Source organism: Pleurodeles waltl, chromosome 1_1 (assembly GCF_031143425.1).
Source record: "Pleurodeles waltl isolate 20211129_DDA chromosome 1_1, aPleWal1.hap1.20221129, whole genome shotgun sequence".
NCBI lineage: Eukaryota > Metazoa > Chordata > Amphibia > Caudata > Salamandridae > Pleurodeles > Pleurodeles waltl.
The window spans coordinates 142,670,012-142,684,827 of record NC_090436.1 but is presented as its reverse complement, the minus strand read 5'-3'; positions in this window follow the sequence as shown (position 1 = coordinate 142,684,827).

Sequence of the window (14,816 nt, the reverse complement as noted above, 5' to 3'; positions counted from 1 at the left end):
ATTGGCTTCAAAAAGACATTAGGGAAAACAAGCCCTAGTGCTGAAACATCAACTCCTATTTAGAGGGTGATAGCCTTATCCCATCAGGCAAACATGTATGACTCTTGCTCCAACAGAATCACTCAGTAAGTCAGGAGATCAGCACTCTGGGTTGGTGTCTTGGCAAGTGGCGTACCTCATAGTAACTACGCTTCACACCCTTTTCTATAGGCACTCTCTATATTGGGTTAACATGGGTCCGTAGCAAATGGCAGGCCAGGAGCAACCACAGACTAAGGTTGTATGTTACCATAGGGCCCTCACCCACATAGAAGGTTGGTGGGCCAAACATGTCTCTAGCATATGGCTTCTCTTAATGGTCTCAGTGACATGTCAATGATAAAGGCCATTGCGTCTCCATACCAAATGTCATGAAGGATTATGCCTTTCCAGGGGACCATCAAGCTTATGATCTATTATTAAAAATCCTAATGCTGAGCAGGCCATAGTTAGTTCATTTAACTAGTATCACTGACCCAGTTGCTGCCTAAGTTATCAAACAAGCAGTAAACAAGAAATGAATAGTTCATCTGGACAAGAACAAGTTCCTAGATTGTTTGCAAGTTGGAGTTCATTCTTCACATGAAAAGGGATCTTTCTCTCTGTTGGAATATTTCATGATGATGCTGGACCGAGCAGCTCAGTCGCCTTTGTCCTTCACAACCTACCTACTCCTTGCAACACTCTTTTGCCCCACACTTTCACATTCGGTTAGATTGATTGGGGTGAGAAGCATTGGTCAAACATGGGCAGTATCCTTTTAACAAGGTAGAATGTGAAAGGTAGGTGGCATTAGATATGCAGGGTTTATTATGTAGGTCTGGGGTTTTGCCAATGAAGCTATTAAACAAACCCTTTGCTTGTTATAAGCAGGTGAGCTTTGGGTCTGCTCCTTTCAGTTATTGAATGTCTTCAACCAGCCTCTTTCAGCCATTCCCCTGAGATGTTGTCAGTCACCTACTGGTGTTTGGGTGTAGTCTTCCCCCTACACACCGGGGCTTGCATTGTACTGCATGAGGGACTACCTTAAAACTGGCCAATCCTGCTTACTCCCTTCTGTGTATCTCACTCTAATTTGCTAATGCAGCATGTCTTATCACATTCAACTCAGAACTACTGGCTTTAGAAATGCTTTTCTGAGGATGAGTGTCATATAGCTTAGCTAAAGTGTTTCTGATAGGGCTGTTGTATAGCCGATTTAGTTATAGCTCCATGCACATTATTTTAACACATTAGGTCGCTGTGCACTTTAACCTAGATATATTTTATTCAGCTTCGCCTTATTATTATTACAATAACCATTTTACAGTCTTGTTTTGTTTTCATCCATCTAACTGTTTTTGCCTAAGCCAGCACTCTGTTCTCAAACAAGACATTCTTGATCACTTTGTGCTTCATTCAAGGCTGCAGCTCGGTACATTGCCGGTGAACGTGGTAGAAGTTTAGTCTCCATCATTCGTAGAAAATACACATCCTAACGTAGGGAAAGTTTCTCCGAACATCAGCTGTGTTATTATATAAACACTTTCATGTCCCTTACAGATTAGAGGGAGATTCAAGCCAGGGAACCACAACTGTATGCTGATTGATGAATGCTTCGCTATAGATGCTAACGCAGACCACAGGCCTTTGCTCAGGCATGGGGGTTGATGTCTTCCCAGGGGAACCTGAAAGGCAGAATTAGAGCTTAACATGCTGTGCTCAATTGCCACTTGTTATGAATTAGTCCATTGATCATAGTGACAATATGATAGCGTTGTTTTTATGCTTCACTCTTCTCGTCACAATTTTAATACTGTCATGTTGTGTCGTCCTGGTTATTGCAGCTCACACTTTGCTATCTAAGATGCAGTTGTTTTATTAAACTCATTACTGAAACATATACTGCCTCTGCTTGTCATTTATATATCAGACTGAATTATAAATGGGAGAACCGGATGCGACCTGAGTGACCATGACTTCCCTAAGAAGCCTAGTATGTCATGCTCTTAGCTGCTCAGTCATCACTATCCTTTGGTAGAGATGAGGCACTGCTCATTAGCCGGAGCAAAACCCGGATAAGGGTGACGGATGTCATCCGCAGTGGGTTGGACTCAGTCTTCCACACCGCGGGCGATTCTGCCGCTCAAAATCCAGTAGTCTCATTAGAATAATGAGAACCTACGCGACATGGCGCCTCCAACATTTGGTCAGGCTTTAATTTTCGGGTCCTCCGGAGTATCTCTGTCTCATTATATATAATGACGCCTCAATACCATATGCGGAGACATCCGTGGTACTGAGGATTTCCACCCCAGCTGCGTAGGCATTCCTATTTGCAGCTGGAGGTTGTTCAAGATTGAACTTTAGAAGGAAAGCCCTATTTGGTACTACAATGGTGAATCCACAGAAGGTACAAATAGCGGTTAATATGAGACACCCTCTAACTGCACATTTATTAGCGAATGGCCTAACGGCTCAGGGGGGTCCAGTCACATTTGTGGTGGATGTCCATGCAGCATATAGAACATAACTTTTCTATTCTTGGGTCACATTTCCAGCAGTTGATGGGAATACAAATATATTTCACCATTATACACCTGCAAATGCGCCTGGACAATACAGAGCATACGCATATTTAGAAATACCTTTATCTTATCAAGAACATAATAATTGGCTTGATGGCGCCCTACCCCACACAACTTTACCAGTAAGGTTAGGTCCTCTAAGTAACAATAGTCCTACCTGGCCTTTATTGGCCACCTATACACCACACCACATCCTGTGGTTGCAAATTTAGCCGTAGCTGAGGTTCGTCGATTATATACTGAATTAACAGCGATATATAGATGATTAGTACAATTTGTAATGCAAACATTAAATACAAACCCAGCACGTGCTGCTCCACCACATCCGCATGCTGCAACGCCAGGTATAAATCCTGCAACTGTACATTTGATCGTTGGTAAATTACCCGCCAAAATGTAATGCGCTGGAGGCAGTATTTCCCCATACGGGACCTTAAGATAAACATAGAATATTAACGATGTGCTTGCCTTTTGGGATGGTCCCTACAGTTGATAACTGTAATACCTGGGGAACGGTATTTGCCACGCTCTATACAACCGCACACGGTACACCGACACTTACCAATTTACCGGAAGTGTTGAAACAAATTCAAGATGAGTATGGGGCTGCCCCGGCCCTAGATTTGGGGATGCAATTGATGGGCAATTTTGACACAGTATCCTCAATTATTTTAAATAATCTTAAAGGAGAAGCGGTAGCGATTGCAGTGCGCATGCGGCTCCGTGACGTTCCTCAACAGGACCAGGAATGAGAGCTGCCCAAAATAAACGCAGAGACCTATTCTAGTATCGGTCGAGATAGCTTAGGGGACAGACCATCTAAACCACAATATCAGGGTAAATCGGGTAAAGATTCCCCCAAGCAGGCACCTGAGGGTAATAAGAAACGTGGGGATAAAAAGCAACAAACTCCTAAAAAAAGAGAGGGGAGAATCTCCGTGTATGGTGACGCCGCAGAATAGATATAATCTCAGAGATAATATAAAAACACCTAATAGATATCAATATACTGATACTAGGCAATCTCGTTCCTTTCAGGACTCATCGGAAAAAATAAATGAGAGAGGTGGGCGATCAGAGCGAAGGACAGAGTACGTGAAACCGAGACAGGAATCACAACGCTCTTCGGAGGTTTCTGTTAAAAAGGAAGAGAAACCCACCCACAACAAAAAACGACATGCCACTCAGGAAGAGGGTCCTCTTGAAGAACAAGAAATGTTAGCACTGCTAGACAGCGTGGCAGAGGTCACAATAGTTCTCCGGGATCTTATAGAGCATCTGGAGGTGAAAGCAACTGATGACTTTATATAAGTAGAAACTGCGGACATGCGTGTCTCCACGCCTGATAGAGTGTATAAAGTAACGCTACAGTTAGAAGGAGACATTGAGGCCCATATTTATACTTTTTTTGCACTGCATTTGCGTAATTTTTTGACGCAAAAGCAGCGCAAACTTGCAAAATACAATTGTATTTTGTGAGTTAGCTCCGTTTTTGTGTCAAAAAGCAGCGCAAATGTGGCGCTAAAAAAGTATAAATATGGGCCTGAGCGCATAATAGATGCAATCTTTTGGGATCGCGTGGTGAACATATATGATGTTTTGTTGGCCGAACAAGATTGGCCACCTGAATTTGTCTGTACCTGCCCACATGGAGAAGATGTCATTAAGCCTTCCTTCTCGCCCCTTGTTCCTGAGGAACTCGCCGAATCCTATTCCATTGAATGGGCTTTAGCACAAGCACCTGCATTATAGCGAAATCATGTAGGATTGGATAAGGAATCCCCCTACCATGTAATTCCAATTAAAAGTGAACCTCAACCGCAACCGCAGTATCTTATAAAACATGAAGCAAAAGCACCGGTGAGAGAAATACTCACGAGTACCAGGGCGTAATTGAACCCTGTGTCTCCCCAATGAATAATCCATTATTCCCAGTGGTTAAGCCAGACCATTCATATAGAATAGTCTTAGACTACAGACATTTAAACAGTCATACACGCACATGTGCTATACAAAATTCACATAGCACAGCACTAATGAATAATATAGCGCGAAAAAAATACAAAACCACACCGAACATTTCCAATGTTTTTTTCTGCCAGAATATAACGCCTGAGAGTAGAGACTTAACAAGTTTCAGTGCACTAGGCTCCCAGAAAAAATTCTGTTGTTTACCTCAGGGGTATGAGAACAGCCCAGGACTGTTCGCAGCTCGTGTTACTGCAATTTTGCACGAGATTGACCGTGAAGCATTGTCCTATGTAGATGATATTTATTTTACAGATGATGAATTGCTACAACATTTAAGACGGGTAGCCCGCATTGTTGTCGGATTTGCTGAATTTAGTTACAAATTCAACTTTAAAAAAACAAAAATTGCCTTCCTCAGCGTCCTGTTTTTGGGAAATGAGGTGTCAAGTGAAGGAAAGAGCCTAGTGCCACAATTCTTAGAAAAATGCACCCAGTGACAACCACCAAATATGATAAAAAAACTCCAATCTCTATTGGGTTTCCTAAATTTTGGCAGAACTTACATTCCAGATTATGCTATGCGCATAAAACCTTTATATTATCTCATACGCCCTGATTTTTCAAGTAAATTTTGGACAATTGAACATACACGCATTCTTCGAGAGTTACAAACAGACATGCTTGCAGCACAACACTTACACACGAGGGACAACAAAACACACTTGGTCATCAGAGTAATAGCTGGGGCCATTGGTTTCACCTATGTGACATTCAATGAAGGTGAGACAGTACCAATTGCATACAAATCACACTTATATTCAGCAGCAGAACAACGCTTTGCTCCCACAGAGAAAATTCTCACTGTTGTGCAGATGGCTGTCATTAAAGAAAGACCTCTTGCCCAAGGAAAACGTATTATTGTAGTTTCTCCGATACCAGCCCTAGAGGCTGTTACAAAAGCAAGCGTTCCAAACACAAAAGCATTGCATCCATGTTGGATACAATGGGTACGTCTCTGACAGCCACTGATGTAGACTACATTTTTGACCCAAAGTTACAAACAAAATAATTTTTGCAATATAAAATAGAATACCCAGTTCCAGAAAATACATTGCCCATTGAACAATATCATAGAGTCATGTATACCGATGGCTCAGCACAACCTGCAATTGGCACTAAACACCAATATTCTGCTGCTTGCGCAGTCGTAAGTGGCTATATGGAGGGCGATAAATTTTGTCCTTTACATACCTTTACGCAAACCCTAGGGGATTGCACAGCACAGTTGGCAGAACTAAAAGCTCTGCTGATGGCACTGGAACACACGGATCCTGCACAGCCTACGCTAATTGTTTGTGATTCATGTTATTGTGTCCAGTCCTTTAATGAATACCTGTATTATTGGCGCCAGAATGGGTTCAGAGAATCCAAAGGCAACACCATCAAACACAGATGTCTGTGGGGGGAAGTTAAACATGTACAATTTCAGAGGCAAGATTATGGGCAGATGTATCAACCAATAGCACCACCACAAGTGAATGCAAAAGTTGCACAAAGCAACACAAAGGGCTGAAGTTAAGAAAAGTGGAGCTGCATCCAATACAGCGCCACTTTTCTTGAGCCTCCCCGCACTCCCCTAATGCCACCATGTGTGTGCCGTATTTATGATATGATGCACCATGGAGGTATTAGGAACAATGGCGTCAAAATACTTGATGCTATTGTGGCGCTTTGTTCCACTAACGTCAAAAATGTTGACACTAGTGGATCAAAGTGCAAGGAAGCCCATTGATTACAATGGGTGCGTCCTTTTAACGCCTTCTTTCGGCAAACGTTTTAAAATGACGCCAAAAATGGTGCAAAAAATGGTGCAATCTTATAGATTTCATTGCACCATTTTTGCGGGCCTCCTTTTGCGGGCACGCCCCCTTTGCATACGTTATGCATGGCGCATACAGAATGTGACACAAAGGGTTACAAAGTGCATGCATTGCGCCACTTTGTAAATATGACGCAGAGAAAAGGCCATCTTAGCATCAAAAAAATGACGCTAAGGCGGTGCTAAAGTGGCACAAGGGGCTCTTAAATCTGCCCCAAAGTGTTCATAGAGTATTTACTTTCAAGTGCAGTTTTTTTCTTTGCTTTGGAAAGTAGCCCTTAAAGCAATGCAATAGTCTGTTGCACTACTTTGCAGTACTTTGCTTCATTCCAGGGGTGGTATATGGCCTTCCAATGCTACCACCCATGACTTTTGACAAAAAGCCCTATCTACTAAAGTTGTTAGACAGGGCATTGAACCAAAGAAGAATAACTCCTTGAGGCAAGTGCTAAGTAGGAAAAATCTTTTATTCTTCTAACCTTTCACACATTGCTGGTGTGCACTGTACAACACACATACGATGTGTGAAAAGTTTAAAACTATGTCTATGTATAGATATATTTTGTACTGGAAGAGTACCTTCTCAGTACAAAACCAACGCTAGACATCACACAGACACGTTTGCCCTATAGTTATATGTGTGGTACGAGGGAGTCTGTTTGGGTGCCTGAACTGTCATATCTTAGTAGATTTGGCTGCCTAGGCCTAGTGCAATGCAGCCCAGCAACTTTCGTTCAACTTTTGTTGCTGCTCTGTGTTGTAGTATTTTTTTAGCAAATCTATCCCAAGTCTCTATTATCAAATGTGCTTCAATGCCCAAAGAAATATGTTATGTTATGTTTGTAGAGTGTGGCTATTCACCTGGTAGGATATCCAGGTGCTCGAGCAGGTGAATAGGTGTTGGCTCTGCAGGCGTGGTGAGTAAGTCGGCCTCAGGTAGTTAGCTGAAGAGCCAGGTCTTCGGCTTCTTGTGGAATCTAAGAAGTGAGGGGGCGGTCCCTTGTGTGTAGAGGGAGGCCATTTCAGATGTTTGGTATGACATGTCAGAAAGCTAGACCTTCTATTCTGCTTTTGTGGATATGGGGTGGTGATATAGTGGAGGGGGTTTGAATGAGTGAGAGTGAGGCTTAGCACAGGAGTCTGGTGGGTTGGTGGAAGAGAAGGCGGCGGCTAAGAAATGCTGTCCCTGTGTTGTGCAGTGCCCTGTATGCGTGTGTGAGGAGTTTGAATTGGCAGCGTTTGTGTATAGGCAACCAGTGCAGCTCTCTGAGGTATGGAGTAACGTGGGTGTGACCTGGGAGGTCTAAGGAGAGTCCTGCTTCAGCATTATGGATGGTCTGAAGTCAGAAAAGGAGGTGGTTAGCGATTCCAGCATATCGTGTGTTGCCGTGGTCTAGTCTGCTTGTAATGAGGGCTTAAGTGACGTTACGTCTGGAGTTCCAGGGAAGCTATTTGAAGATTTTTCGAAACATGTGGAGTATATGGAAGCAGGATGTGCTGACTGCATTAACCTGTGATGCCATGTTGAGTTTGTCATTTAAGATGATTCCTAGGTTTCTTTATGAAGTTGGTCGGTGTAGATGTGGGATCAAGCTCTGAAGGCCACGAGGTGGAGTCCCAGGGGGAGTTTGTGTTTCCAAAGATAAACACTTAAGTTTTGTGTCAGAGGTAAGTTTCAAGCAGTTGGTTTTCATCCACTTTGCTATGTTGATCATGCGTTTGTTAAAGGGTTGTGGTGGTGGTGGACTTGTCAGACATTGATAAGATGAGTTGGGTGTCATCAGTGTAGGACATGATGGAGATGCTGTGTGCTCTGATAACATCAGTGAGTGGTGTCATGTAAATGTTGACTAGGGTTGGGCTGAGTAATGAACGCTGGGGGATTGCGCAGTTCAAGTTCTTGGGTTCTGATGTGTAGGGTGGGAGTCTGACACTCTGTGTTCTTCCTGTGAGGAAGGAGCTTGTCCAGTTGAGGGCCAGCCCTTGGAGGCCTTTGTCATGCAGCCTTCTGGTGAGGCAGGAGTGTGATACGGTATTGAACACAACTGATAAGGCAAGCAGTATAAGGGTGGCATTTTCTCGATGGTCCAGTATGGTGCAGATCTCATCTGTGGCAGCGATGAGTGCTGTCTCCATGCTATGGTTGCTTCGAAATATGGACTTGGTGTATCTGACTAGGTTGTGGAAATCAAAGTGGTTGGTGAAGTGCTGGTTGATTGTCTTCTCTATCACTTTGACTGGATACGGGAGCAGGGAGAACTGACTGAAGTTGCTCATCTCGCTGTGTTGTGGAGGCCATTTGTATGTCGTGAGGACCTTTTGGACCTGAGTTGTTCTCCTTGTTTTTAGCCTCACTTGATCAATCATATTTTAGATGTTTTAGCTGCGCTGCCTTTAGCAATGAAATTTTACACACATTTTTTGCAGATATTCTTCTAAAAATATAAGGTACAGGTTGCTTGTTTAGTTAGACTTTGCACAACATGTAATCAGTACTTTCTGTTCAAGGCTAGCAATACTGTACACAATATCCCAGTTCTTGTGTTGCCCGTTCAGGAGACAGCTTCTAACATCCAGACACAGCACTGCATCAGAGCTGTGCTTCCAACAAAGTATGGCTTTATTATATAAATGGTGCACTGACCCGAAAGGGGAAGATGGCATTCCAGCCACGACCATCCTGGGATGAATGCTGTGTTCGACATGCAGCTCTGCTGGCGCTAATCAACTAGCATCCTGAGAGGATTGCCATCTACACTGCAGGCCGACTCCTGACACTATCTCCAGGTATGGGGCTAAGGCTAATCCCTTAGATTGGGCCAGGCAGAAGGGTACACTCACTACGCTCTCAGTTAGTCTAAGGGTTAGATAGGAACCTCTAGATACTTTAGAACTTCTAAAATCTCTAGAACCTCATTTACCATTGTTGAATTATTCATTGTCTTTAGCATGTTCATAATGCTGAAAACGTTGCTTTCTTTCATCTGCCTGATAGCTGCAGCTTATTCCCTCTATGCGTTTGTTTCAATAAATGTATTGAAAACTTATCTCATATCTCTCTTGTGTTTTGCCTGGGCATGCATGAGTAATTCAACAAAACAGTAAGATCTGTTTCCACGATTGAGGAGTCAGGATGTCATATTTAGGTTGCCATTATCACCTTTCACCCAGGTAGGTTCAGGGGTCCAGGTGAGGCACTATGAGATAGCCAGGAATTTGGGCCAACATCTTCTGATGGAGTTAGTCCCCCAAATTCTGAAGTTCTGTTGTCCTAATACGCAGTCCTATTATGTTAGTAGGAAAAATATAACAGCTTGGGTCAGCTGAAGGGTTTTTGAGGAGGGACATGACTGCTGCATGTTTCCAGTCTTCGGGGAAGGTGGGCGATATGATGGAGGAGTTGATGATGTGTGTGAGGATTTTGCTGATCAGTGGTCCTCCCATGTTGTAGCAGCAATGGGGTAAGGGTGTGTTGGAGATCTCGAGTGGACAGTTTTCATGATTGCAGTGGTGTCTTTCTTGGTGAGTGTTCTCCAGTTGGTTAGGATTTTGATTTTGCTGTGAAAGAAGTTGAAAGGTTGTTGTTAATTTTATGTTGGGGTCCCAGGGACAATTTTAAGATATGATGCAAACACAAAAGTATCAGTTCCCAGGGAGTAGACTTTTCAGACTGTAGCCAGTTAATAAATATGTGGATAACAAGAAGGCAAATATGAGAATGCAAACTAATATGAGCGTAAAAGCCAGGGATGACCAGGCCTCACAATTCAGCCCCCTGCAACACCTTGCCGTTGCCTCAGGCAAATGAAAGACAAGGAAGTAACAAATATATTTTTTGAGCATTCTGTTCACCTGTGGTAGTTTAAATATGGTGCATTGAAAGAGACATGAATTCGCTCAGGCAGCATGCAGGAATGTTAAGTGCAACATAAAAGTGAGTAAATGTCCAATAGACTAAGGGCCTGATTACGACCTTGGTGGAGGGGATTACTCCATCCCACATGTGACGGATATCCCATCTGCCGTATTACAAATCCCATAGGATATAATGGAACTTGTGATACGGCGAACGGGATATCCGTCACATTTGGGACAGGGTAATCCCCTCCTCCAAGGTTGTAATCAGGCCCTAAGTCAGTAAATGCCAATGAGTGATTGAGTCTTTCACTTTTGATGGCTGATGGGTCTGACTTGGTAGCAGTGCTTAATTTACTTAATAATAAGTGCTGGTGCCCAAAGCTCTACTTAGGAGCTGGCAGCCCGAGCAAGTAAATGTCCATGGCCCGAATGCCAAGGCTGATAGTCTTTAATCCACTGCAAGACACTTCCTGCTCCTTTTTCTTGCTCTTGGAGGTTCCTGGTTTCTCATTTTGTGACGGTTTTGCTCTTCCTGATCTAAGCACTGCTTGGTAGACAGTTCAGTAATTCCCTCAGATATATGCAGTAAGTGACTGCACCTGACAGCACGAAGATGTCTGTTGGGGCTCCTGGGACCCCAGAACCACCTCTGAAAAGGCTCCTTCAGGGGGGGTGCAATCTGTGGTCCACTTACCTTGGGGCACAAATTCTGTTTGCCTCCTTAGAGCCTCTTTGCCCTAAACCTGCCGCAATAATATGCAGAAGATGCAGGGGCAAAGTGGGTCCATCATTTGGGGACAAAGGGGGTGATTCTGAGCTTGGCGGGCGGCGGGAGCCGCCCGCCAAGCGGGAACCGCCAGAAGACCGTACCGCGGTCAAAAGACCGCAGCGGTCATTCTGGGTTTCCCACTGGGCTGGCGGGCGACCGCCAAAAGGCCGCCCGCCAGCCCAGCGGGAAACACCCTTCCACGAGGAAGCCGGCTCCGAATGGAGCCGGCGGAGTGGAAGGGGTGCGACGGGTGCAGTTGCACCCGTCGCGAATTTCAGTGTCTGCTAAGCAGACACTGAAATTCTAAGTGGGGCCCTGTTACGGGGGCCCCTGCAGTGCCCATGCCATTGGCATGGGCACTGCAGGGGCCCCCAGGGGCCCCACGACACCCCATACCGCCATCCTGTTCCTGGCGGCCGAAACCGCCAGGAACAGGATGGCGGTATGGGGGTCGGAATCCCCATGGCGGCGCAGCAAGCTGCGCCGCCATGGAGGATTCCCCTGGGCAGCGGAAAGCCGGCGGGAGACCGCCGACTTTCCGTTTCTGGCCGCGGCTGTACCGCCGCGGTCAGAATGCCCAACGGAGCACCGCCAGCCTGTTGGCGGTGCTCCCGCGGACCACGGCCCTGGCGGTTTTTACCGCCAGGGTCAGAATGACCGCCAAAATGTGTACCAGTTGCGATTGGCATTGCAAGATTAGCAGCACAAGTCTGTGTGGTCCCTTCTGTAATAAAGGAGTGCCTCAAATGTGCCATAAAGGCCAAAAACTGGCAGAAATGCCATTGAGCCCTGGGGCATTCTTGTAAAATGCCCCAGGTGTGTTTAAAATACAAATGTTTGTGAAATCAGCAAAAATATTTGTCTACACTAAACAATACTTCCTGACAGAAAGTATTTTTTGATTTCACCCCTACCACACATTGCTAGAGCAAGTCTTACAAGACACGGGGTGGCATTACTAACAAGAACAATGTACTGTTGGATGCTGATCTGAAGACAACAAAACAGTGGAGGGCAAAAAATGGCTGGTACAGGCCTTCTACTCCAATATTCCAATTTGTGTCCCTCCGTTTTCCCCATTCATTTTAAAACATTCCTCTTAGTGGGTAGAATATTCTAACAGCACTAAATCCCTTCTGCCTCGGGTCATATCACCCTTTGAAAGTTTCTTTCCCTTGTTATACACCCTGGCCTGCGGCGAGATCTATTATTTGTGGACAGGGCCTTTAATGACTCGTCGGCCTCTCATCAGCGGTCTATGATGCCACAATAACCTCTCGTTTTTGCATTGATGAGTTTAATGTTGCCATTATATTTTTTTCCAGCTGCCTGAGGATTTTCTGGCAACTTAGCCAACGATAATAATGATTTTCTAGCTAGAGACAACAATCATTATTCAATGCTTTACAGTATTCTGATATAATTTGTTTCAAGTAGTTAGCTTCATCCAATGCTGTATGATGCTGAAACGCCATGGTCCATTACTATTACCAGTATTCTTTTTTTTTTTTTTTTTAATTTATTAGAGAAAAACATAAGACGATACACAGTATGCATTGACATTTTTCAGTAATCCGTGGTTCAGATGGTAATTTTACAAATGATATCTGAATGTACATTGTCTAATAGGTACATTGATTCGTCGATATAGACTATGGTTTGAAAATTAGGAAGGGTGCGGGGAAGAGGTTATTGGGGGGTCAAATTGTAATAGAGGGGAGCAGGAGAGAGAGAAGACTGATTGAGAGGAGAACGGGGAAGTAGGAGGGTTAGGTAGAATATTAGGGGGGAAAGGCAAATATTTTGGCTCCGTGCTTCTGGGTTATTAGATGAATATTCCGGTTGTTCCTCGTCATTTGCCGACGATCTTATAGGATTGTGCCATGTGATACATTTATCAACGTGTATTGTAGGATAGGCCAAGAGGATATATTTATGGGGGGGGAGAGGGCCATTCCAGGGGAGGGTAGACAAGGGAGAGTATCTGTGTAGATTCAGGATTAGATGTATAAAGAATCCGGTTTTGCCTACTAATGTTGGACAGTTAGCCTCTGATCGAGCAAAACCAAGAAAGATAGTTTCTAGTACGTATTTAAGCGGGTTGATATGGCATGGTGTAAAGGATGTTCTCTGGGATGAATAGTCTCTGGAGTGGAGGAAAGGGATACGAGAGCAGGGAGGGAAGCGAGGGAAGGAGAGAAAGGAAAATGGTGGGGTGTCAACTGCCATCCACTGACCATCAGCCAGCTGCCTCATGGTCTTGTCAGGAAGGGGCTCCAAATTTCTGTAAATAGGGCCGCTTGATCCTGTAGGTTATAAATGACTCGCTCATGGGTAGCTGTTTGGAACATGGCTGTCATCCATTCCGTTGGTGTTGGGGCAACAGCAGACCTCCAGTGTCGAAGAATACAGATTTTCGCTGTGGCAATTGCCGTGTGAAGTAGTCGTTTATGGGGGCGTGAGAGGGAGGTGTATGTGCGCATGTCGTGTAAGATAATGAGTGTTATCGGGGACGGGTTTGGTATTGATATGAAATCCCTAAGTGTCTGGAACACAGCTTCCCATAGGGGCTGAATCGTCAGACAGTGGCACAGAATATGAAGTAGATCACAATGGAGCTCTGCGCATCGCCAACACCTCGCATGTGGTATCAGACCTGCCCTGAAGAGTTTTGTGGGGGTCCAGTACCAGTCCTGGAGGATTTTGAAGAGACAGAATTTCAGGCGGGCCTCGCAGACCCCTCTGTCTAGGGCTTCGATTATGTCTTGCCAATCTTCTACTGTGTAGGCTATCGCTAGTCGATCTTGCCATCTGAGACGCAGTCGTTCTAGGAGGGGTTGCGAGTAAAGATGGTTCGTAATCTCTGCGTATAGACCGGCCATAACTCCTCTGTGCCGGCCCCATTTCTGCAGGTAATTGACAACGGGTGAGGTTTTAATCGTCCACGGGGGGTCCTAGGGCCTTGCGCACACAGTGCATGAGTTGCCTGTACCTCCATTCCTGATTTTTGTGGATTCCAAACTCTTCCCGTAGGGAATCAAAGGACCGGAAATCATTGCCATCTATTATTTGAGTTATGTTGTTCCACTGGGGCTATCTTAGGGTACTTCCCCCTATTTTTATACATTTGTTTCCCGCTAAAGGGGCTTGAGCATGTAGAGAAGGGTGCACTCCCAGTAGCCGGTGGGCTCTGCACCACGCTGTATTTGTGGCCGCGAGGATAGGATTGGACGAGTGAGAGTAGTCGGTATATATCCCGCCTAGTTCGGAGTGTTGTCCCTGTATGTGTTTCTCCGTGATTGTCCATTGTGGGGGGTCTGGAGTGCCTGGTAGTGTGTAGGCTAGTTGTGATAGTTGTAGGGCTAGAGCGTATTGTTCTACTGAGGGTAGACCTAGTCCTCCATAGGGTCTGCGCGCTAATATTGTCCCCGGTTTTAGTCTTGGCCGTATAGAACCCCAGACAAAGGACCTTATCAAAGTATCAATCCTTCGGAGAAGAGAGAGCGGAATCTGTAGGGGGAGCATGCCTAAAACATATGTGAAGCGGGGGAGGGTGACCATCCTAACCGCCTGTGTTCTGCCCCACATAGATAGGCCGAGAAAGGTCCACTTGGCAAGGTCCTGTTTCATCCGGGATATAAGAGGGTCTAGGTTGTCCCTGACCATGCCTTCTAAGCCTCGGTTAATATATGTCCCCAGATATTTGAGGTGGGTTGGGGTCCATTTGAATGGG